The following is an 18,484-nucleotide window of genomic DNA, read 5'->3' on the forward strand; positions in this document are numbered from 1 at the left end:
CATAATTCAACTGGTGCCTGGGTCGCCGGCTCCCACTGCCACCGGTTCTCCAGCCCTGCAGCCTGCACAAGTGCCTGGTGAAGTCATAAATCAGGAATAAGGAACGCCCTGCTAACTCAATTTCACTTGTCAGCTTTAAGCTTTCATACTGCACGCTAAGTTCACACAAATACCACAAAATGTGTGTGCACGCATGTATATATATATATATATATATATATTTACATATATAAATAAACTATACTGCTGTTATGTAATTCCCTCAGGACACAAAAGCCTTTTCTGGCAAGAGCCTCATGTTTCCAGCCTTTGAGAGATGTTGACACGTTAAGTTCCCCATCTTCACTCCCCAGCATCCCTTCCCCCCGCAATTCAGGACTTTCCTCTGGTTTAGTACAGGAGTTCCTCTCCAGTGCAGTTGGAGAAACTCATATTAGCTCTAAGCAGGAACTTCCCTAGGCAAGTTTCAGTGCCTTAGAGTGACAGCAAGCCTGAGTGTGGGGAAGGAGACTCAGGGGCCTCCCGTCCCACCCTCTGGTTCCAGAGACTCTGTGATGCATCCATACGCAGAAGTTCAGCAGATAGGTCAGCAAAGAAACCCAAACTCTCCAAGCCAGGCTGCCTGGGGAGTGTCCATGCCAGTACCAGAGCTTCAGAGCCCTTCCAGAGCCCTGTCTTGGGGAAGCTGGAGGCCCAGTGCCGAGTGGTGACTCGACCCTTGCAGTGGCCTCTCACCACAGACTCTGAGACCGCTCCTCTGAGGGCAAGTTGGCTGTTCCTGAATCAGGTATTTTGGCTTTCCTTTCACATTTAGTTGTAAAATTAGGAATTTTCAAATTGTTGGATCCAGTGAACTGTGCGTGTATATATATATACATGGGGCTCTAGGCAGGGGTAGCGGGGAGGCGCCTATATTTTTTTCACCCACCCACTTTGTGACTTTGGGAAAGCGGTTTGGCCTCTCTGAGCCTCCATCTCCTCGTGTAAAAGAGAAGGCAGTGACAGTCAAGCAGAGGGTGGTGACTATGTGGGTTCAATGCAGGGATGCCAAGCACAAGGCCCAGCCCTCGGAGAAGGCAGAGAGCCAGTGCCCTCAGGATCTCTCACCTACGGGCAAAGACAGCCATCTTACAGCCTGGGGGAGGAGGCACCAGGCCTGCCCAACCCATCAATCCCACCAATCCCACAGCCCCGCCTGGGCGCTATGAAGGGAACAAGTGTGTGTTCATGCTGGGTAATGAGAAGCGTCATCAGTAAATGAAGAATCTCCTAATTACCCAGACGTCCCTGGGAGGATTTGTGAGGCTGCAGGTGGTGGCTAAGGCCCTGGTGCTGAGCGGTGGGGAGGGAGAGGGTGGCGGAGTTTGTGGGCAAGGGGTTCTGTGTTGCCCGGAGCAGACCCTGACCCTTGTGGATAGATCCCCAGAGCCTGGGAAAAAGCCACCAGCCAGTGGTCCAGTGCTGGAGCTGGGTGCCTGGGGTGTGTCATCTGCAAAATGAGGAATGGGCGCCAGGGCATGGCTAGACTCAGGACTCAGGGCCATTGAGCTTGCTCTGCCTTGAAAGAACATGCTGGCCTTAAGCAATTACTTTTTCTTCCCTGAGCCTCAGTTTCCTTACCCGCCAATGGCAATGATGGCAACTGCCTTGTCAACTTGACAGGTTGTGGGGGCCCAAGGCCCAAACAAACACAGACTGGAAATGTACATGCCAGACTGCAGAGGGCCCACACAGTCGGAAGAGTTGGGGGCAGCCACCCCAGGCCTCCCACCCATGTGACTCAACTCAAACTCAATCATGGGAACCCTGCAACTGCTGCAGGAACTGCGTTTTTCCCAGGAGGGTTTTGGAATCTTCAGGATCATATCTGAAGTTCCCCTGGAAACCTCCTGAATCCCTGCAGAGCTAAGGTAGGGCCACCCACTTCCTATTTTCTGACTGTGGTTTTTGACTAGTGTGTTCCCAAAGCACTTCTGTAGGGAAGGGGTGGGGAGGGAGGCTGGGGCCTTCTGTGTGAGAGTTCACTTGAAAACCTTTAGCTGTGGGGCCATTTTCAGACATTTTTATTAAGTGATATCTTGTATCAGATGATCATTATCACTGTCCTGTTTGGCAGATGAGAAAACGGAAGCACAGAAAGGTCAGTGACTCACCCGGGGTCACACAGCAGTGCCCGTTTCTCCAATTCCCCTGCTGAGCTCCTGTGGCCTCACCTTCTAGATCTCCCATCAGTGTCTTCCCCTTCCTGAGCTGTGGCTGTTGGAGTAAAGAATGTTCATTGACATTCTCCTCCCCCATCTGACAGACAGGGAAACTGAGGCACAGAGCAGGGCTCTCTCAGGTGAGAGCTGGGCTGAGATGGGGCAGAGCATCTGTGGCCACTCCTGTCTGCACCATTACCCAGCAGTCTCCCCATTCGATGCCCTGCCCTGCATCCCATCTCCATCTCTCCCATCGGGTGGGGTGGTCCAGGAAGACCGGGTAAAGACAGAGTGATGACAAACAACTGCCTGGGAGAGATAATCCACTATTGAAACATGCCCGCTGTTCTAATTATAAAGGAGACCAAATTGGGTTTAAATTGGAATTAATTGGATGCCTCCTTATCCACGCCATCTATCTTGCACTCGCCAGCCCTCTGGACGAGCAGGATGGAAGAAAGAGGAATCTCATCTTCTCGGCCACTGAACACATGTCCCTGAAGGCGGCCTGCGCCCAGCCCCCAACCCCTAATCCCTTTAAACGTTTCAAGGAGCACAGACAATGGGAGCTGGGGTGCCTGGACCCCTCCTCTGTCTACCTTGCCAGAGGGGGATGAAAGGGGATTAGGTGACTCTGGAAGCGGGTGGGAGGGTCATACCCCAAAGGACCAGGCCTGCAGGAAGCAGGCGGGGCCAGGGCAGCTTGGAAATGCTCGCTGGAGTGCTGTGTTGGGCTGGGAGATGACAGGTCTGGACATAAAGCAAAACAGCCTGGGAGCAAGTTGGGGAGGGGGACTTTGTAGATGGGTCCTCAGGTTGAAGGCCTTGAAAGAGAGGGAAAGAGGCCCTCTAGCAAGCAAAATAGGAGGCCAAGGCCAACGGTGCTGAGGCTACAATCAACTATTAGCTCTTTGTATTAATAACAAGATGGTGAGTAATACCCCATCCAGAAACAACTGTTCCCTTGTGATCCTTGGCAGGCGACACCCTGTGTTATTAAAGAATTTCCTGCTTCAGTTGGGCTGGGCATTCAAGGCCTTTGTCATACGCCTTTAGTCAGCCAAAGCACTCGCTATTCCCTTGGGGCCTCAAACTGGTGGCCCACGGGCCAGACATAGACACACACGCACACAAATACACACATGCACACAAACACAGACACACTTACCTTGGTGTCCCCATTCAGCACACCTAGAATTCTACCCTCTCCACAGATATCCCACATCTAGAATTCTATTCCCAGTACATGGACCCAGAATGCCCCCACCCACATCTAAATTTGAGTGTTCCACCCACATCTAAAATTGCCCGACACCTAGAGCCTTCCATTCAGCCTTATGCACACTGGAACCTTTTCCCCGTCTCACTACTTCTGCATTGCTTTGGGACACCGTCCCTCTCCTCACTCCTGGAACCATGCCCTCCACATCTGTAACATCTCCCTCTCCCTCTATTATCACATCTGGCTCCTACATCCACACGGAGTCATCATTTCAAACCCCAAATCCACAATACTGGGAATATTGCCCTTCCCCCTGCACATAAAACAGGACCCCGGAAAGCCTGAGCCCCCTCGTCTTCTTGCCTCCCACCCTTAGCACTGGCTCCTCCAGACCCATGTCCCTCCCCATGCCCTAGGGAAAAAGTGCTTTCAGGCTCTGCCTGAGTGAATGAGACACACCTGCAGGGGGATATTAGGACTCATTTCCAACCGAGGAGATTTCCTTCTCTTCTATGCATGAAGTAAATATTTGCTTAATTTCCTAGTTCTGAGCATGATTCATGGAGCATTTTAGGCAGGCTGAGGGTTGGGCAGATGCTGGGAGATCTCAGCTCCTGGATGGCAGGAGAAGGAAAAATGGAGAGAGCAGAGTACTGGCCTAGGGAAGAATATTTCCAGCTTCCAGGCCTTGTGAACTGTGCAGGTAATTCAGGCTCCCTGACCAAAAACTGCCATGTTAAAATAAAGCATCACCCTTGAATTAAACAGTCTATGAGATCCTCTAGCAAGCAAAATGTGGGTCTGAGACCAACTGTGCTGGATCTACAATAAACTCTCAGCTCCTTGTAACTGAAAGGTGAGTAATGCCCCACGCAGAAACAATTGCTATTCCAGGCAAAAGGGAATGGAATCCTTTTTTCCAGAGATTGGAACCACAGTGGGTTAGAGATGGTGCAAACACAGGCTTCAGGCTTTGGAAAGCCAGGAGCTAGGATGGTGGGGACAGCTACTATATGCTTCTAAAGAAGTGAATGCACATTTTGGTGAGAGGGAGTGAGGCTAAGAGAAGCTCCATCATGGCTGGCAGGTAGACAGGAGAGAGGCTGATTTCTGAGGATGACTTAAATGATAGGCCAGACCAGATAAAATCTACCAGCCAGATATGCGTTCAGCAAATTCTTGAGCATGTATCATTTGCTGGGCCTGGTGCAAAGAGTCTGGGATAGAAAGATGAGGCTGCTGTAGCTGAGGGAGGAGAGAGGAGCTGTGTGGTGTGGGGCTGTGGACCTGTGGGAGCCCAGAGGGTCAGGAAAGGCTCCAGGAAAGGGGGCCGTTGGACTGGGTGTGGAAGATGGGGCACTTTGCCAGACAGAGGAGTGGAGGGAGTGAAGGTGGGTAGGGCATTTGCAGAGGCATAGAGGAGGGATGGACCAGGGCTGGTCAACCTGAGGCCATGTTAATGAGCTTGGTCTAGACACTTGAGTACAATGGGGAACCTCCAAGTGGTGTGGGGGATTGGCAGGTTTAATGTGGCAGCAGAGAGATCTGTGAGAAGCTGGTACCTTGATTCAGAGATGAAGGTCTGATCAAAGCCACAGCGGTGGTATGGAAATAAGTGAATGAACACAATTCTGAGCTAGCATTGGTGATTCACAGGCTGTAGAGGGGAAAGGATGGAGGAGTTGAAGATGACGCAGAGGCCTCTAGCTAAGGCAACCAAGTGGAAAGAATCTACTCCGCATTTTGCCAAAGAAAATGAATGAAATCAGCCACGCTTCCGACAGGCCAAGCATACGCTGCCTCCCCCATCCAGGCCTCAGCATCTCTCCCGGTCACGCCGATACCTGAAAACAGTGTGCAGAGGGGACACGGGCCTCAGCCCTCCCGTAACATCCCAGAAGGAAAAGTTTAATCTTTAGAAACATGATAGAATTGTCAAAAGCCCATACATTGAGAAGTGAGAGGCCTGATTTTATTTCTGTGGCAACAGTTTAAAAAAAAATCTTCCATTAAAAAACTAAATAACAAAAAGCATGAGTCCTGGGGAAGGTTGGAGAGGAGTAGACAAAGAATAAGAGAAACCACTCACCCCTGAACCAAAGGATGCTTCAGCATCATGGACAGCAATACACCAAAAAAGGTGGCAAAACATTTCGTCATGCAGCATCATGGGCTCACAGTAGAAGATATCTGTCAGCCACCTGCAGCTGTATGCAAAGTCATATAATAGGCTGAGTCCTTAAGAATTCGGTATTGTAGGCCGGGCACAGTGGTTCATGCCTGTAATCCCAACACTTTGGGAGGCCGAGATGGGTGGATCACCTGAGGTCAGGAGTTAGAAACCAGCCTGGCCAACATGGCAAAAGCCTGTCTCTACTAAAAATACAGAATTAGCCGGGAGTGGTGGTGCGTGCCTGTAATCCCAGCTACTCAGGAGGCTGAGACAGGAGAATCGCTTAGAACCTGGGAGGTGGAGATTACAGTAAGCCAAGATCACACCACTGCACTCCAGCCTGGGCAACAGAGGGAGACTCTGTCTCACAAAAAAAAAGGAAAAAAAAAAAAAGAATTCAATATTGTAGATGCTTTAGTATTTTCTGTCTATCCTCAGGAGAGGATGACCTTGGAGGCAGAGAGCTTACCACCATGCAGAGGGGAGAAACTAACTGCTGTGTTTCCATGCCACTCACCTCCCCAATAAAGGTAAACAAGCTCCTCCAAGGTTCTGGGCTGGGACATGATGCTCAGGATCATCCAGCACTTTGAGAAAGAAAAGAGCAGTGGGAAGGAAGACTATGTGTGTTGGGATTGAGAGGCACAGGACAATTGGCACCTGAGTGTTATTGTGATGGGAACAGTCCTTCAGCCTCCCAGGAAGGGAGAGAACATGGACCTCCCACAGGCTCACTAGGCGAGGCTGTGATGACTGTATGGTCACTGTATGGCAAGGCCAAGGACCTTTGGCCTACCTGGCAGTGAAGGGATGGACTCTCCAGTAGAGCCACCAACCTTGGAAGGGAGTATGTACTTGATTAAGGCTAAGCAAGGAGGAATGGTGGTGAAGACTCCATACATCTAGCAAAGCCGAGGGGCCCAGCCTGCTGTTGCAGGACTCTTATAAGCCTGGGACATATGTTCAGCCCAAGGCTTGGGAGGAAATCTGGAAGGTTATTGGTATTATTTGGTGGTCACAGAAGCTGGATTTAATTTGGTTTAGAAAGGCTAAATAAATGTGGCACTAGGTATACCTTTAGCATTGTGGAATAATTATACATCATTTCATTCATTCAACAAATACTGAATATTTACAATGTATGCCTGGCCTTGAGGATACCTGGGGAGCAAAAACTGGCACAGCCTCACCAGGGGTGGAGGCTTATACCTGTAATCCCAGCACTTTGGGAGGCTGAGGTGGGTGGATCACCTGAGGCCAGGAGTTTGAGACCAGCGTGGGCAACATGGTGAAACCCCATCTCTACTAAAAATTCAAAAATCAGCCGGGTGTGGTGGTGCATGCCTGTAATCCCAGCTACTCAGGAGGCTGAGGCAGGAGAATCGCTTGAACCCAGGAGGCGGAGATTGCAGTGAGCTGAGACCGCGCCACCGCACTCCAGCCTGGCGACAGAGTGAGACTCCATCTCAAACAAACAAACAAAAAACCTGACACAGTCTCTATCCTCCTGGGGCTTATCAATGAATGGAGACAGGCATTAATCAGATAGTAACACAAATAAAAACTGCAACCATAACTAACATTTCAGAGAAGGAAAAGTTACCCAAAGGTACGCTAGGAGAATGCACAGTGCAGAGTGTAAGGGACGCATCCCTGAGAAAATGATGCTGAGCTGAGAGGTGAGGAAGAGACTGGAGTCACCCGGAAGAGGAGTGGGGTGGCAAGAGAGCCCCAGGAAGAAGGAACAGCTTGCACAAAAGCCCTGGGAAGGGACAACTCAAGAGAGCTATGGGCCATGAAAGGAGGCCAGTGAGGCTGGGATAGGAGTGGGAAGGGTGCGGGAGTGGGGCTGGAAAGGCAGGCAGGGACCAGACATTTCAGACCCTCATCAGTCACAGAAAGAGCTGCCTCCTTAACACAGGAACGCTGGGAGCTACTGAAAGCTTCTCAATGGGGTGGGAGAGGGGCATTTTGGGAAGTTCACTGTTTCTGCCTGGGTACCCTCCAAAGCAGGGCCTGAAGGAAGGAACTGTGTGCAGGCAGTTGATGTGGAAGGTGATCCCAGGTATCTAAGATGAGGGATGAGGGAGAGGAAAAGAGGGAGGAGAAAAGCCAATCCAAGGGTGCATTACTGAGATGTTCCCCATCATGGGAAACCAGGACTGTTCGCCATCATAGGGCCAGGTGATCCCTGTACCTACCTCTGTGCAGGACATTGAATGCCTCTTGGAGTTGTCCACACCGCGACCCATGGGGGGATGCATTCATGCATCGGCTCCTGTCCCGCATTGACCAAGGGTTCCCCAGGGCGGTGGACTACCCCACGTGCGTCCAGACTGCACATGCCCATGCCATGTAGGCTCCTGCTGGGGTCCCATGCTGTGGCATCAGAGAAGCCCTAGCGCAGAAAGCAAACATCACACATCGTGTCCTTGAGGTAAGACGTTCTTGGCGGAAACTATCATGGACATGGAGGCTGCCATTTCTATGATGGTGGGAGTCAGAGACAGGCTGAGAGGCTGTTCAGTGGAGACTCTGAGACAGTGCTTTGGCTGCAGAGCCTACTGAGGGTGAGGAAGGAGGGTGGCTGTGCAGACAGAAATGAGTTAGGAGATGTGAAGATGGAAGGTTTGGGCTGTATTTTGGAGGTTGGGCCAACAGGACTGGCTGATAAAGCATCTGTGGAAGGGGATGAGAGGGAAGTGGAATCAAAATGGCCGACAGGCCAGGCATGGTGGCTCATGTCTGTAATCCCAGCACTTCGGGAGGCAGGCAGATCACCTGAGGTCAGAAGTTTGAGACCAGCCTGTCCAACATGGTAAAACCCCATCTTTACTAAAAATAAAAAAAGTTAGCTAGGCGTGGTAGTGGGCGCCTGTAATCCCAGCTATTCGGGAGGCTGAGGCAGGATAATTGCTTGAACCTGGGAGGCGGAGGTTGCAGTGAGCCGAGATTGCACCACTGCACTCCAGCCTGGGCGACAAGAACAAAACTCCGTGCCCCCCCCCCAAAAAAAAGCCCACGGGTTTTCACCCTGAGAAATGGAATGAATGGCAGAAACCCTGCTTGTGGAGTCTTCAAAAGTGATTGAGAAGTGGTGACCAGTGGGGAAGGAGATGCACGGAAACAAAGAGAGGAGAGATCTTCAAAGACAGGATCAACTGCTGAAAAAGATAGTGTGGCAGCCTGAATAATGGCCCCCCAAAAGATGTCCACATCCTAATTCCTGCAGCCTGCAAATATTACTTTATATGGCACAAGAGGACATTGCAGGTGTGATTAAATTAAGGATTTTGAGATGGAGAGATTATCTTGGATTATCTGGGGGAGGGCCTAAACCTCCAAGGAATGCCAGCAGCCACCAGAAGCTGGAAAAGGCATGGAACAAATTCTCCCCTAGAGCCTCCCGAGGGTGTGTGTCCCTGCTGACACCTTGTTTTCAGCCCAGTGAAACTGATCTCAGACATCTGGCCTCCAGCACTGCAGGAGGATAAATTCTTGTTGTTTTTAAGCCATGACACTGGTGGGAATGTGTCACAGCAACCATAGGAAGCTAATACAGATTTGTGGCTGGGCACAGTGGCTCATGCCTGTAATCCCAGCACTTTGGGAGGCAGAGGCAGAACGATCACTTGAGCCCAGGAGTTTGAGACCAACTTGGACAACAAAGCAAGACCCCATCTCCACACACACACACACACAAAAAATTTAAATTGGCCGGGCATGGTGGCGGGCACCTGTGGTCCCAGCTACTTGGAAGGTTAAGGCAGGAGAATTGCTTGATCCCAGGAGGTTGAGACTGCAGTGAGCTGTGTGCACCACTGCACTCCTGCCTCAGTGACAGCCTGAGACCCTGTCTCTCTCTCGAAAGAAGATTTGTATAGAAAGGCAATCACTGTGTTAGATGGTATGGGAGTTGTTGGGGAACCAGGAGGTTTGGATGTGGCGAAGAAAGGAAAGGGGAGTCAAGGATGACACCTGAGTTTTTCAGCATAAGGAAGTGGGTGACAGTGCCGCTTACTGAGTTGGGGAGTAGGTTTTGGTAGCAGGATCAAAAGTTCTGTTTTGGCTCCATTAGGCTTGAGAGGAATGTGAGACACCATTGCTGCTAAAAATGGCACGGCCTGATGAAATCTAAGCCCAAATGTCCCTGCAGGACCTTGAAAAAGCCACAGGGTAATGCCTACTGGTTATGCAAGGAAAGAGAACTAGAAAGATTCGGAGGCCCTTGTCCAGAGCATACCAAATGTCTGTGCATGTGCAAGAAGGGAATTCTTCCTGCGCCAGAGCAAGTGCCAGCTCATGCCAGGGCTGTCCCCAGGCATTCCAGAAATAACAGTCGGTGCCAGGGGGTCACAATGAATGCTAGGCAAGTTAACTTGATACTAGGGGTGTAGCAGTGCATGCCAGAAGACAGACAATAGAAGCTGAGAGGAGTAACAAAGGAGTAGCTTTGGCATGTTGGGGAGGATAGTGAATGCAGGGAGTGACTTTGTATGTCAGGGGAGTGACCTGGCATGTGAGGGAACCAGAGGGGTCAGGGAATAAGCCTGGGACAGGCCATATGCCATTGGACTAGCCATGGATGCAGCAGGAGTGAGATCCCAGCTGCCTGAGCCAAGCAGGGGCCTGTCAACACCTGGCTCTGAGAGCCCAGGGCTGCTGCTTTCCTGCCTCACCCCTGTGTCCTCCCTTTTCAGAAGAAGCTCGAATTGCAAAGACCCTTCCTGTCTCTGGAACCATTTCCATGTGCCTGAGCAAGACAGGCCCCTGCTCAGAGGGGATCAGCTCTCCCAGGAACCAACTACTGGAGTGAGAGGAGGTTCAAGGGTCCTGGAAAAAGTTCCAACTTTCCTCCTCCCCTTAACACACCTGGGATGGGGCCCTCACTTGTTCTCACCTACTTTCAGGAACCAGGAAGAGGAGAAATGTAAAAGGGGGATCAGATGGCCAAAAAACCGCCATCAGGCCCTGAGGACTTTCTGAGCACCAACTGTGGGTCTGGGCCTGACCTGGGAGCCTGGGAGGCCAGTGCATGCCAGAGTGGAAGCAGCAGATCATGGGGCAAGGAGGGAGCAGGGAGGGGCAGGACAGTATGTGCCAGCAGCCAGCAGCTTCGGGGTTATTTCACACCTGCCTTTTCCTTTTCTCTATTATGTTAGGTAGGCTAACAGGAACTCTCCTTGTGCCCATGTTACAGATGAGAACAGTAAAGCTCAGGAAAGGGAAGTAACCAACCCAAGGTGACTGGCTCTTGACTCCCCCAGTCCAGCATTCTTCTCTTTATGGCTTGCTGCCTCTGGAGAAGAATCAGACGTGATCCCTGGCCTTGGTTCCCTCCTCAAGCCCCTCAAATTTTGCAAAGTCTTTGTTATGGTTTGGCTCTGTGTCCCCACCCAAAACTCGTCTTGAATGGTAATCCCCATAATCCCCATATGTCAAGGGAGGGACCAGGTGGGAGGTGGTTGGATCATGGGCATGGTTTCCCCCATGCAGTTCTCATGATAGTGAGTGAGTTCCCATGAGATCTGAGAGTTTCATAATGCAGTTTTCCCTGCTCTTTCCCTGCTCTTGCTCGCTCTCTCTTGCCTGCCACCATGTGAGACGTGCTTCTTCCCCTTCTGCCATGATTGTTTGTTTCCTGAGGCCTCCCTAGCCACGTAGAACTGTGAGTCAATTAAACCTCTTTTCTTTATACATTACCCAGTCTTGGGTATGTCTTTACAGCAGTGTGATAAAGGACTAATAGAGTCTTCTACTAGAGTACTTCTCAAGCTCTAAAATGCAGATTCTGATTCAGTAGTCTGGGGTGAGACTTGAGAGTCACATTTCCAGCAAGCTCCCAGCTGACGTGGATGCTTCTGATCCAGATGACACTCTGAGTAGCAGGGTTCTACTCCTTCTCACGAGTCCTAATCCATCCATTCAACCTCACCTAGCTGGGGACCCAAAGCTTGGTGGGGAAGTTTAGAGGTGGCCAGGTCCACCATACCAGGCCAGTAGCTCAGATTCCTGACCTGGTCCCCACCTACCCTGATGAGGGCCACACATTGTCTCCGAGGCTGCTCTGACCCCTGTATTTACCTACCTCCATTAAGAGCCAATTCTCAAATCTTCTTTAATTTTAAAGCAAGGAAAAAGATCTTCTGAGTACAAGATGACATAATTCTAGGGTTTAATCTGCCATGATCTCACTCAGTCATGTTATTCACCAATTCATTCACCACTCACTGAAAAGACATTGACTCAGTCTTCTGGGTACTTTCCCTCCCCGAGCCTTGGTGGTTTCCCACCAGTACAATAAGGGAGTGAGTCTGGATTAGTGATCTCCACCCTGGCTGCATATTGAAATTACTGAAATTACCTAGGGAGCTAATTTGCTTTATTGAGATATAATTTACAGACAATAAGAGTCACCAACTTTACATGTACCATTTGATCAGTTGTGCCAAATATATATAGTCATGTACCACCACCACGATCAACATATAGAACATTTCCATCACCACAAACCACACCCTCTGGCAGTCCACACCCACTTCAACACCAGCCTCTGACAACCACTGATTAGCTTTTTGACATTATGGTTTCAATGTTTCTGAAATTTCCTAAAAAAGGAATCATACAAAATGTAGTCTTTTGTGTCTGGTTTCTTTAACTTAGCATAATGCATTCTAAATTCACCCATGCTATGTGCATGGGTAGTTTATTCCTTTCTACTGCTGACTAGTATTCCATTGTGTGGATGCGCCACAATTTGTTTATCCATTCACCAGTTGAGGAATATCTGGGGTTGCCCATTAGGCACAAGACTGTTACGAACATTCAAGTAAATTATTTGCATGAACATGAACATTTGTTTGCATTTCACTTGCATAAATACCTAGGGGTGAGATTGCTAGGTCACGTTGGGTATATGCTTAATTTTATGAGTAACTACCAAATGGTCTTTCCAAAGTAACTGCACCATCTTATACCCCCATCAGCAATAAATGAGCATTTCACAGCCTTGCCAACACTCGATATTGCCAGACTTCATCAATTTCACCATTCTGGTGAGTGTATAGAATAATATTGTAATTTAGTTTGAATCTCCCTGATGATTAATGATGTTGAGCATCTTTTCATGCTTGAGCATCTTTTCATGAGCATCATAGCACTGTCACTAATACTTTATCTTCCATTTTTGTATCCTTGCTGAAGAGTCTATTTAAATCTTTTGCTCGCATTTTATTCAACTGTTTGTCATCTTATTATTCAGTTGTAAGAATTTATACATCCTGGTTACAAGTCCTTTATAAATATTAAACAAATATTTTTTACAGTCTATAGCTTGCCTTTTTAACTTCTTAGTAAATTTTGAAGAACAAAAGGTATGCTTTTGTTTAACTTTGGTTAAGTCCACCTTATTTAAGTTTTTTCTTTTATGGTTTGTGCTTTTTTTAAAATTAGAGATTTAGGAAATCTCTGATGAACCGAAGATCACACTAACTTTCTCCTATGTTTTGTCATATAAGTTTAGAGATTTAGCTCCCACATTTAGCTCTGTGATCCACCTTGAGAGAGAGAGAGAGAGTGTGTGTGTGTGTGTGTGTGTGTGTGTGTGTGTGTGTGTGTGTGTGTGTGGTGTGAGGTAAGGGTTTATGTTTTGGCCCATGAATATCTAATTACTTTAGTATTATTTGTTGAAAAGGTTATTCTCTCCCCATTGGCTTACTTTACCTTTGTCAAAATCAACTGACCATCTATTTTAGGTCTATTTCTGAACTATCTATTGTGTTCCACTGAGCTAATTATCTATAATTGTGCCAATGCCTCAGGGTCTTCTTTATTGTAGCTTAATATTAAGTCTTGAAATCTGATATGGTAATATCTCCAAGTGATCTGTTTTCTTTCTGAAAATTGTTTGGGCTATTAGAAATCCTTTGTATTTCCATGTGAATTTTAGAATGGGCTTGTCAATTTCTTTAAATATCCTAGTGGGATTTTGATAGCAAACACAATGACTCTTTTAACACTACTGCATCTTCTGATTCATGAACATAGACTGTCTCTCTGTTTATTTAGATCATTTTTTAAATTACTGTAAGCAATAATTTATAGTTTTAATGTACAGGAATTGCACATATTTTATCACATTTATTCCAAAGTATTTCATACGTTTCATGCTATTGTAAATAGTATTTTTATATTTCAATTTCCAATTATTTATTTCTGGTATACAGAAATACAATCAGTTTTTGTATATTAACCTTGAATCTTGTTACTGTGCTAACCCCACTAACCAATTCCAGTAGATTTTTTGTCGATCATTCAGGATTTTCTGCATAGACAGATGATTATGTAATCTGCAAGAAAAGATAGTTTTTTCTTTCCAATCTGTAAGCCTGTTATTGTTTCTTATTTTTCACTTTTTGCTTGCTTACACTGACTAGGACCTCTCTTACACTGGTCAACAGAAATGATGAGAATGAAAAGCCTTGCCTTGTTTTTAATCTTAGGGGGAAACATACACTCTTTCACCATTAAGTGTGACATTAGCTCTCAATTTATTATATATGCCCTTTCTCAGGGTGTGAGAAAGTTCTACTCCTGCTTTGCTGAGATTGTTTTTGGTTTTTCAGTCTTTTAAAATTATGAATGAATATGCAAATTTTCTCTAATGCCTTTTCTATATCTATTAAGATAATCATGTTTCCTTCTCATGGTCTATTAAGCTGGTGAAATATACTGATTTTTGAATGCTAAAATAACCTTGCATTCTTGAGATGAACTCCACTTAGTCATGATATGTTAATTTTTTCATATATTGCCAGATGCAGTTCACTAATACTTTGTTAAGGTATTTTTCTTTTTGTTGATGTGGGATATCAGACTGTAACTTTCCTTTCTTATAATGTCTTTGGTTTAGGTATCAGGATAATGCTTGCCTCATAAAAGGAATTAAGTATTCCCTCCTCTTGTGTTTTCTGGAAGAGTTTCTGTAGAATTGGTATTATTTTGTCTTTAAATGTTTGATATAATTAACCAGGTAAGCCATCTGGGCCTGGCATTTTCTCTATAGGAATGTTTTTTAACTACAGAATCGATTTTAAAAACAAACAAACAAATACGAACTGGGCTCTAAAATCAGGAAGAAGAACAATGTTGTCTGCATCCACTACTTCTTTTCAACATTGTACTAGAGATTCTAGCCAGAGAAACTAGGGAGGAAAAAGAAATAAAAGGCATCCATGTTGGAAGGAAGATGTGAAACTATCTCTATTTGCAGATGACATGATCCTGTAGGCAGAATATTCTAAAGAATATGCACACAAGCACACATACACACAAACTACTGGAGCTAGTAAATGACTAGGAAAAATGTGGGATACAAAATCCAAATATAGAAATCGATTGTATTTCTGTAGTCTAGCAAACAATTATCAGAATATAAAATTTAAAAATAATTCCACTTACAATACCATCAAGAAGAATAAAATACTTAGAAATAAATGCAACCAAAAAGTTAAAGATTTGTACACTAAAAATGACAGAACATTATTAAAAGCAATGAAAGGGAACCTAAATAAATGGAAAGATATCCCATGCTCCTGGATTGGAACACTTAATATTACTAGGATGGCAGTACTCCTGGAGTTGATCCTCAGTGAAATTTCTATCAAAATTCAAATTGCCTTTTTTTTTGTGGAAATGGACAAGCTGATCCTAAAATTCATATGAAAAATGCAAGGGACTCAAAACAGTCAAGGCAGAGTAGATAAAGAAGAACAAGCTTGAAGAAAGCTTAAAAACCACACTATCTGATTTTAAAACTTATTGCAAAGCCACAGTAATCAAGACAGTGTGGTACTGATATAAAGACGGACATATAGAACAATAGAATATAATTGAGGGTCTAGAAATAAACCCATACATCTATGGTCAATTGATTTTCAACAAGGGTACAAATATCATTCAATGGGGGTTGAAAGACTGAGTTTTTTAACAAAAGGTGCTGAAACAACTGGATATCCACATGCAAAAGAATGGATGAATCCTATCTCATGCCATGCATAAAAATTGACTTAAAATACACCAAAGACCAAAATATAAAGGTGAAAATTATAAAACTCTTAAAAGGAAACATAGGTTTGCATTTTCTTGACCTTGGATTAGGTGTTGGTTTCTTAGATGTGACACCAAAAGCACAAACAACCTAAGAAAAAATAGAAAAATTGTATTTCATAAAAATAATAAATGTGCATAAAAAGACACTATCTAGAAAGTGCAAAGACAATCCACAGAATGGGAGGAAGTATTCGCAAATTATATGTCTGATAAGGACCTAGTATCCAGAATATATAAAGAACTATTACAACTCAACAACAAAAAGACAACTCAATCTTATAAATGAGCAAAAGATTTGAATAGACATTTCTCCAAAGATATATAAATGGCCAACAAGCATATGAAAAGATGCTTAACATCATTAGCCATTAGGGAAATGCAAATCAAAATCACAATGAGATACCACTTCACACCTACTAGGATGGCTATAAAAACAAATACAAAAAACAGAAATAACAAGATGTGGAGAAACTGGAACACTCATTCATTGCTAGTGAGAGCGTAAAACAGTGCTGCTGCTTTGGAAAACAGTTTGGTAGTTCTTCAAAAAGTTAAACATGGGTTACTGTATGACCCAGAAATTTTACTTCAAGGTATATGTAACTGTGATGGTTAATACTGAGTGTCAACTTGAATGGATTGAGGGAAACAAAATATTAATCCTGGGTGTGTCTGTGTGGGTGTTGCCAAAAGAGATTAACATTTGAGTCAGTGGGCTGGGGAAGGCAGATCTACCCTTCATCTGGTGGGCACAATCTAATCCGCTTCCAACAAATATAAAGCAGGCAGAAAAGTATGGAAAAGGGAGACGGCCCTGCCTCCAGGTCTACATCTTTCTCTCATGCTTGATGCTTCCTGCCCTCAAACATCAGACTCCAAGTTCTTCAGTTTTTGGATTCAGACTGGCTTTCCTTGCTTTTCAGCTTGCAGACAGCCTATTGTGGCACCTCGTGATCATGTAAGCCAATACTTAATAAACATATGTATATCCTGTTAGTTCTGTCCTTCTAAGAGAACTCTGACTAATACAATAACCAAGAGAAGTAAAAAGCATATGCTTACACAAATACTTGTTAAGGAATGTTAGTAGCAGCATTATTCATAATAGTTGAAAAGGCAAAACAACCTAAATGTCCATCAACTAATGACTGAATAAACAAAATGTGGCATGTCCATTCAATGGAATATTAGTCCCAAACAAGAATGAAGTACTGACACATGCTGCAACATGGATGAATCTTGAAAAGTTATTCTCAGTGAAAGAAGCCAGACACAAAAGGTCATATATTATATGATTCCGTTTATGTGGAATGTTCAGAATCTGCCATAGAGACAGAAAGTAGATTAGTGATGGGATAGGAGAGTATGGATAGTGATTGCTAACAGGTATGGGGATTCTTTTCAGGTTGATGAAAATGTTGGACTAGATGGAGGTGATGGTTGCACAACCTTGTGAATATGTTGAAAACCATTGAAATGTACACCTTAAGATGGTGAATTTTATGTTACATAAAATTTTATTATATAAATTATCTCAGTAAAAAAATAAAGGGCTATTCGGAATTTGATTTCTTCTAATGTAAACCTTGATCATTTGTGCATTTCAAGTATTTTGTCTATTTCATCTAAGTTGTAAAATTTATTGGGCAAAGTTTGTTTATAATATTCCTGTATTATTCTTTTATTAACTATAGAACTCATTGTGATAGTACCTTTTTCATTCTTGATTTTGGTAATTTATGTCTCCTCTCTTTCTCCCTTATTTTTTCCTGACTAGTATGGCTAGGGGTTTGTAAATTTTATTCATATTTGCAAAGAACCAGCTTTTGCTTTCACTAAGTCAGTCCCTCATTCTCTCTCTCTCTTTCTCTCTCTCTCTCTGCCTCTTTCCCTCCCTCCCTCTGTCTCACTCTCCCTCCTATCCCACTCTCCTTCCCACCTCTATTTTTAAAACTTTCTTCTCTTATTTTTATTATTTTTCTCCCGTTTACTTTTGATTTAATTTTCTTTCTCTAGTTTCTTGAAGTAAAACTTACATAATTGATTTAAGATCTTTTTTCTTTTTCTAATACAACCATTTAATGCTCTACATTTCCTTCTAAACACTGTTTGAGATGTATCCTGCAAATTTTGATATGCTTTGCTTTCATTTTCTTCCAGTGCAAAATATCTTGTGATTTCCCTTGTAATTTCTTCTTTGACTCCTTGTTTATTTAGGAGTACATCACTTAATTACCAAATATTTGGAGATTTTCCAGACATGTTTCTGTCATTGACTTAAAATCTATTTCTGTCATGTTCAAAGAACATACTTTGTATGATTCCAGCCTTCTTGGTTTTGTTTTATGGTCCAGAATATGCTTGCTCTATCTTGGTAAATGTTCCATGAGCACTCGAAAAGAATGGGCATTCTGCTGTTGTTAGGTGTTCTATAAAGGTCAATTAGGTCAAGTTGATTGATAGTGTTGTTAAATTTTTCTCTATTCTTACTGATTTTTTGTGTACATGTTCTAGCAACTACTGAGAGAAGAATGTTGACATTTCCAACTTTAACTGTAAATCTATCTTTTATCTCTATCAGTTTTTATTTCATATATTTTGAAGCGCTAATGTTCAACGCATACACACTTGGGATTGCAATGTCCTTTTGATTAATTGATCCATTTATCATTATGAAATGTCTCTATGCCTGGTAATATTCCTTGTTCTGAAGTCTGCTTTGTATGATATAACCACACTAGCGTTCTTTAGATTAAGGCTTACATGGTATATGTTTGT

This window comes from Pan troglodytes, chromosome 8 (genome assembly GCF_028858775.2).
Source record: "Pan troglodytes isolate AG18354 chromosome 8, NHGRI_mPanTro3-v2.0_pri, whole genome shotgun sequence".
Lineage (NCBI taxonomy): Eukaryota > Metazoa > Chordata > Mammalia > Primates > Hominidae > Pan > Pan troglodytes.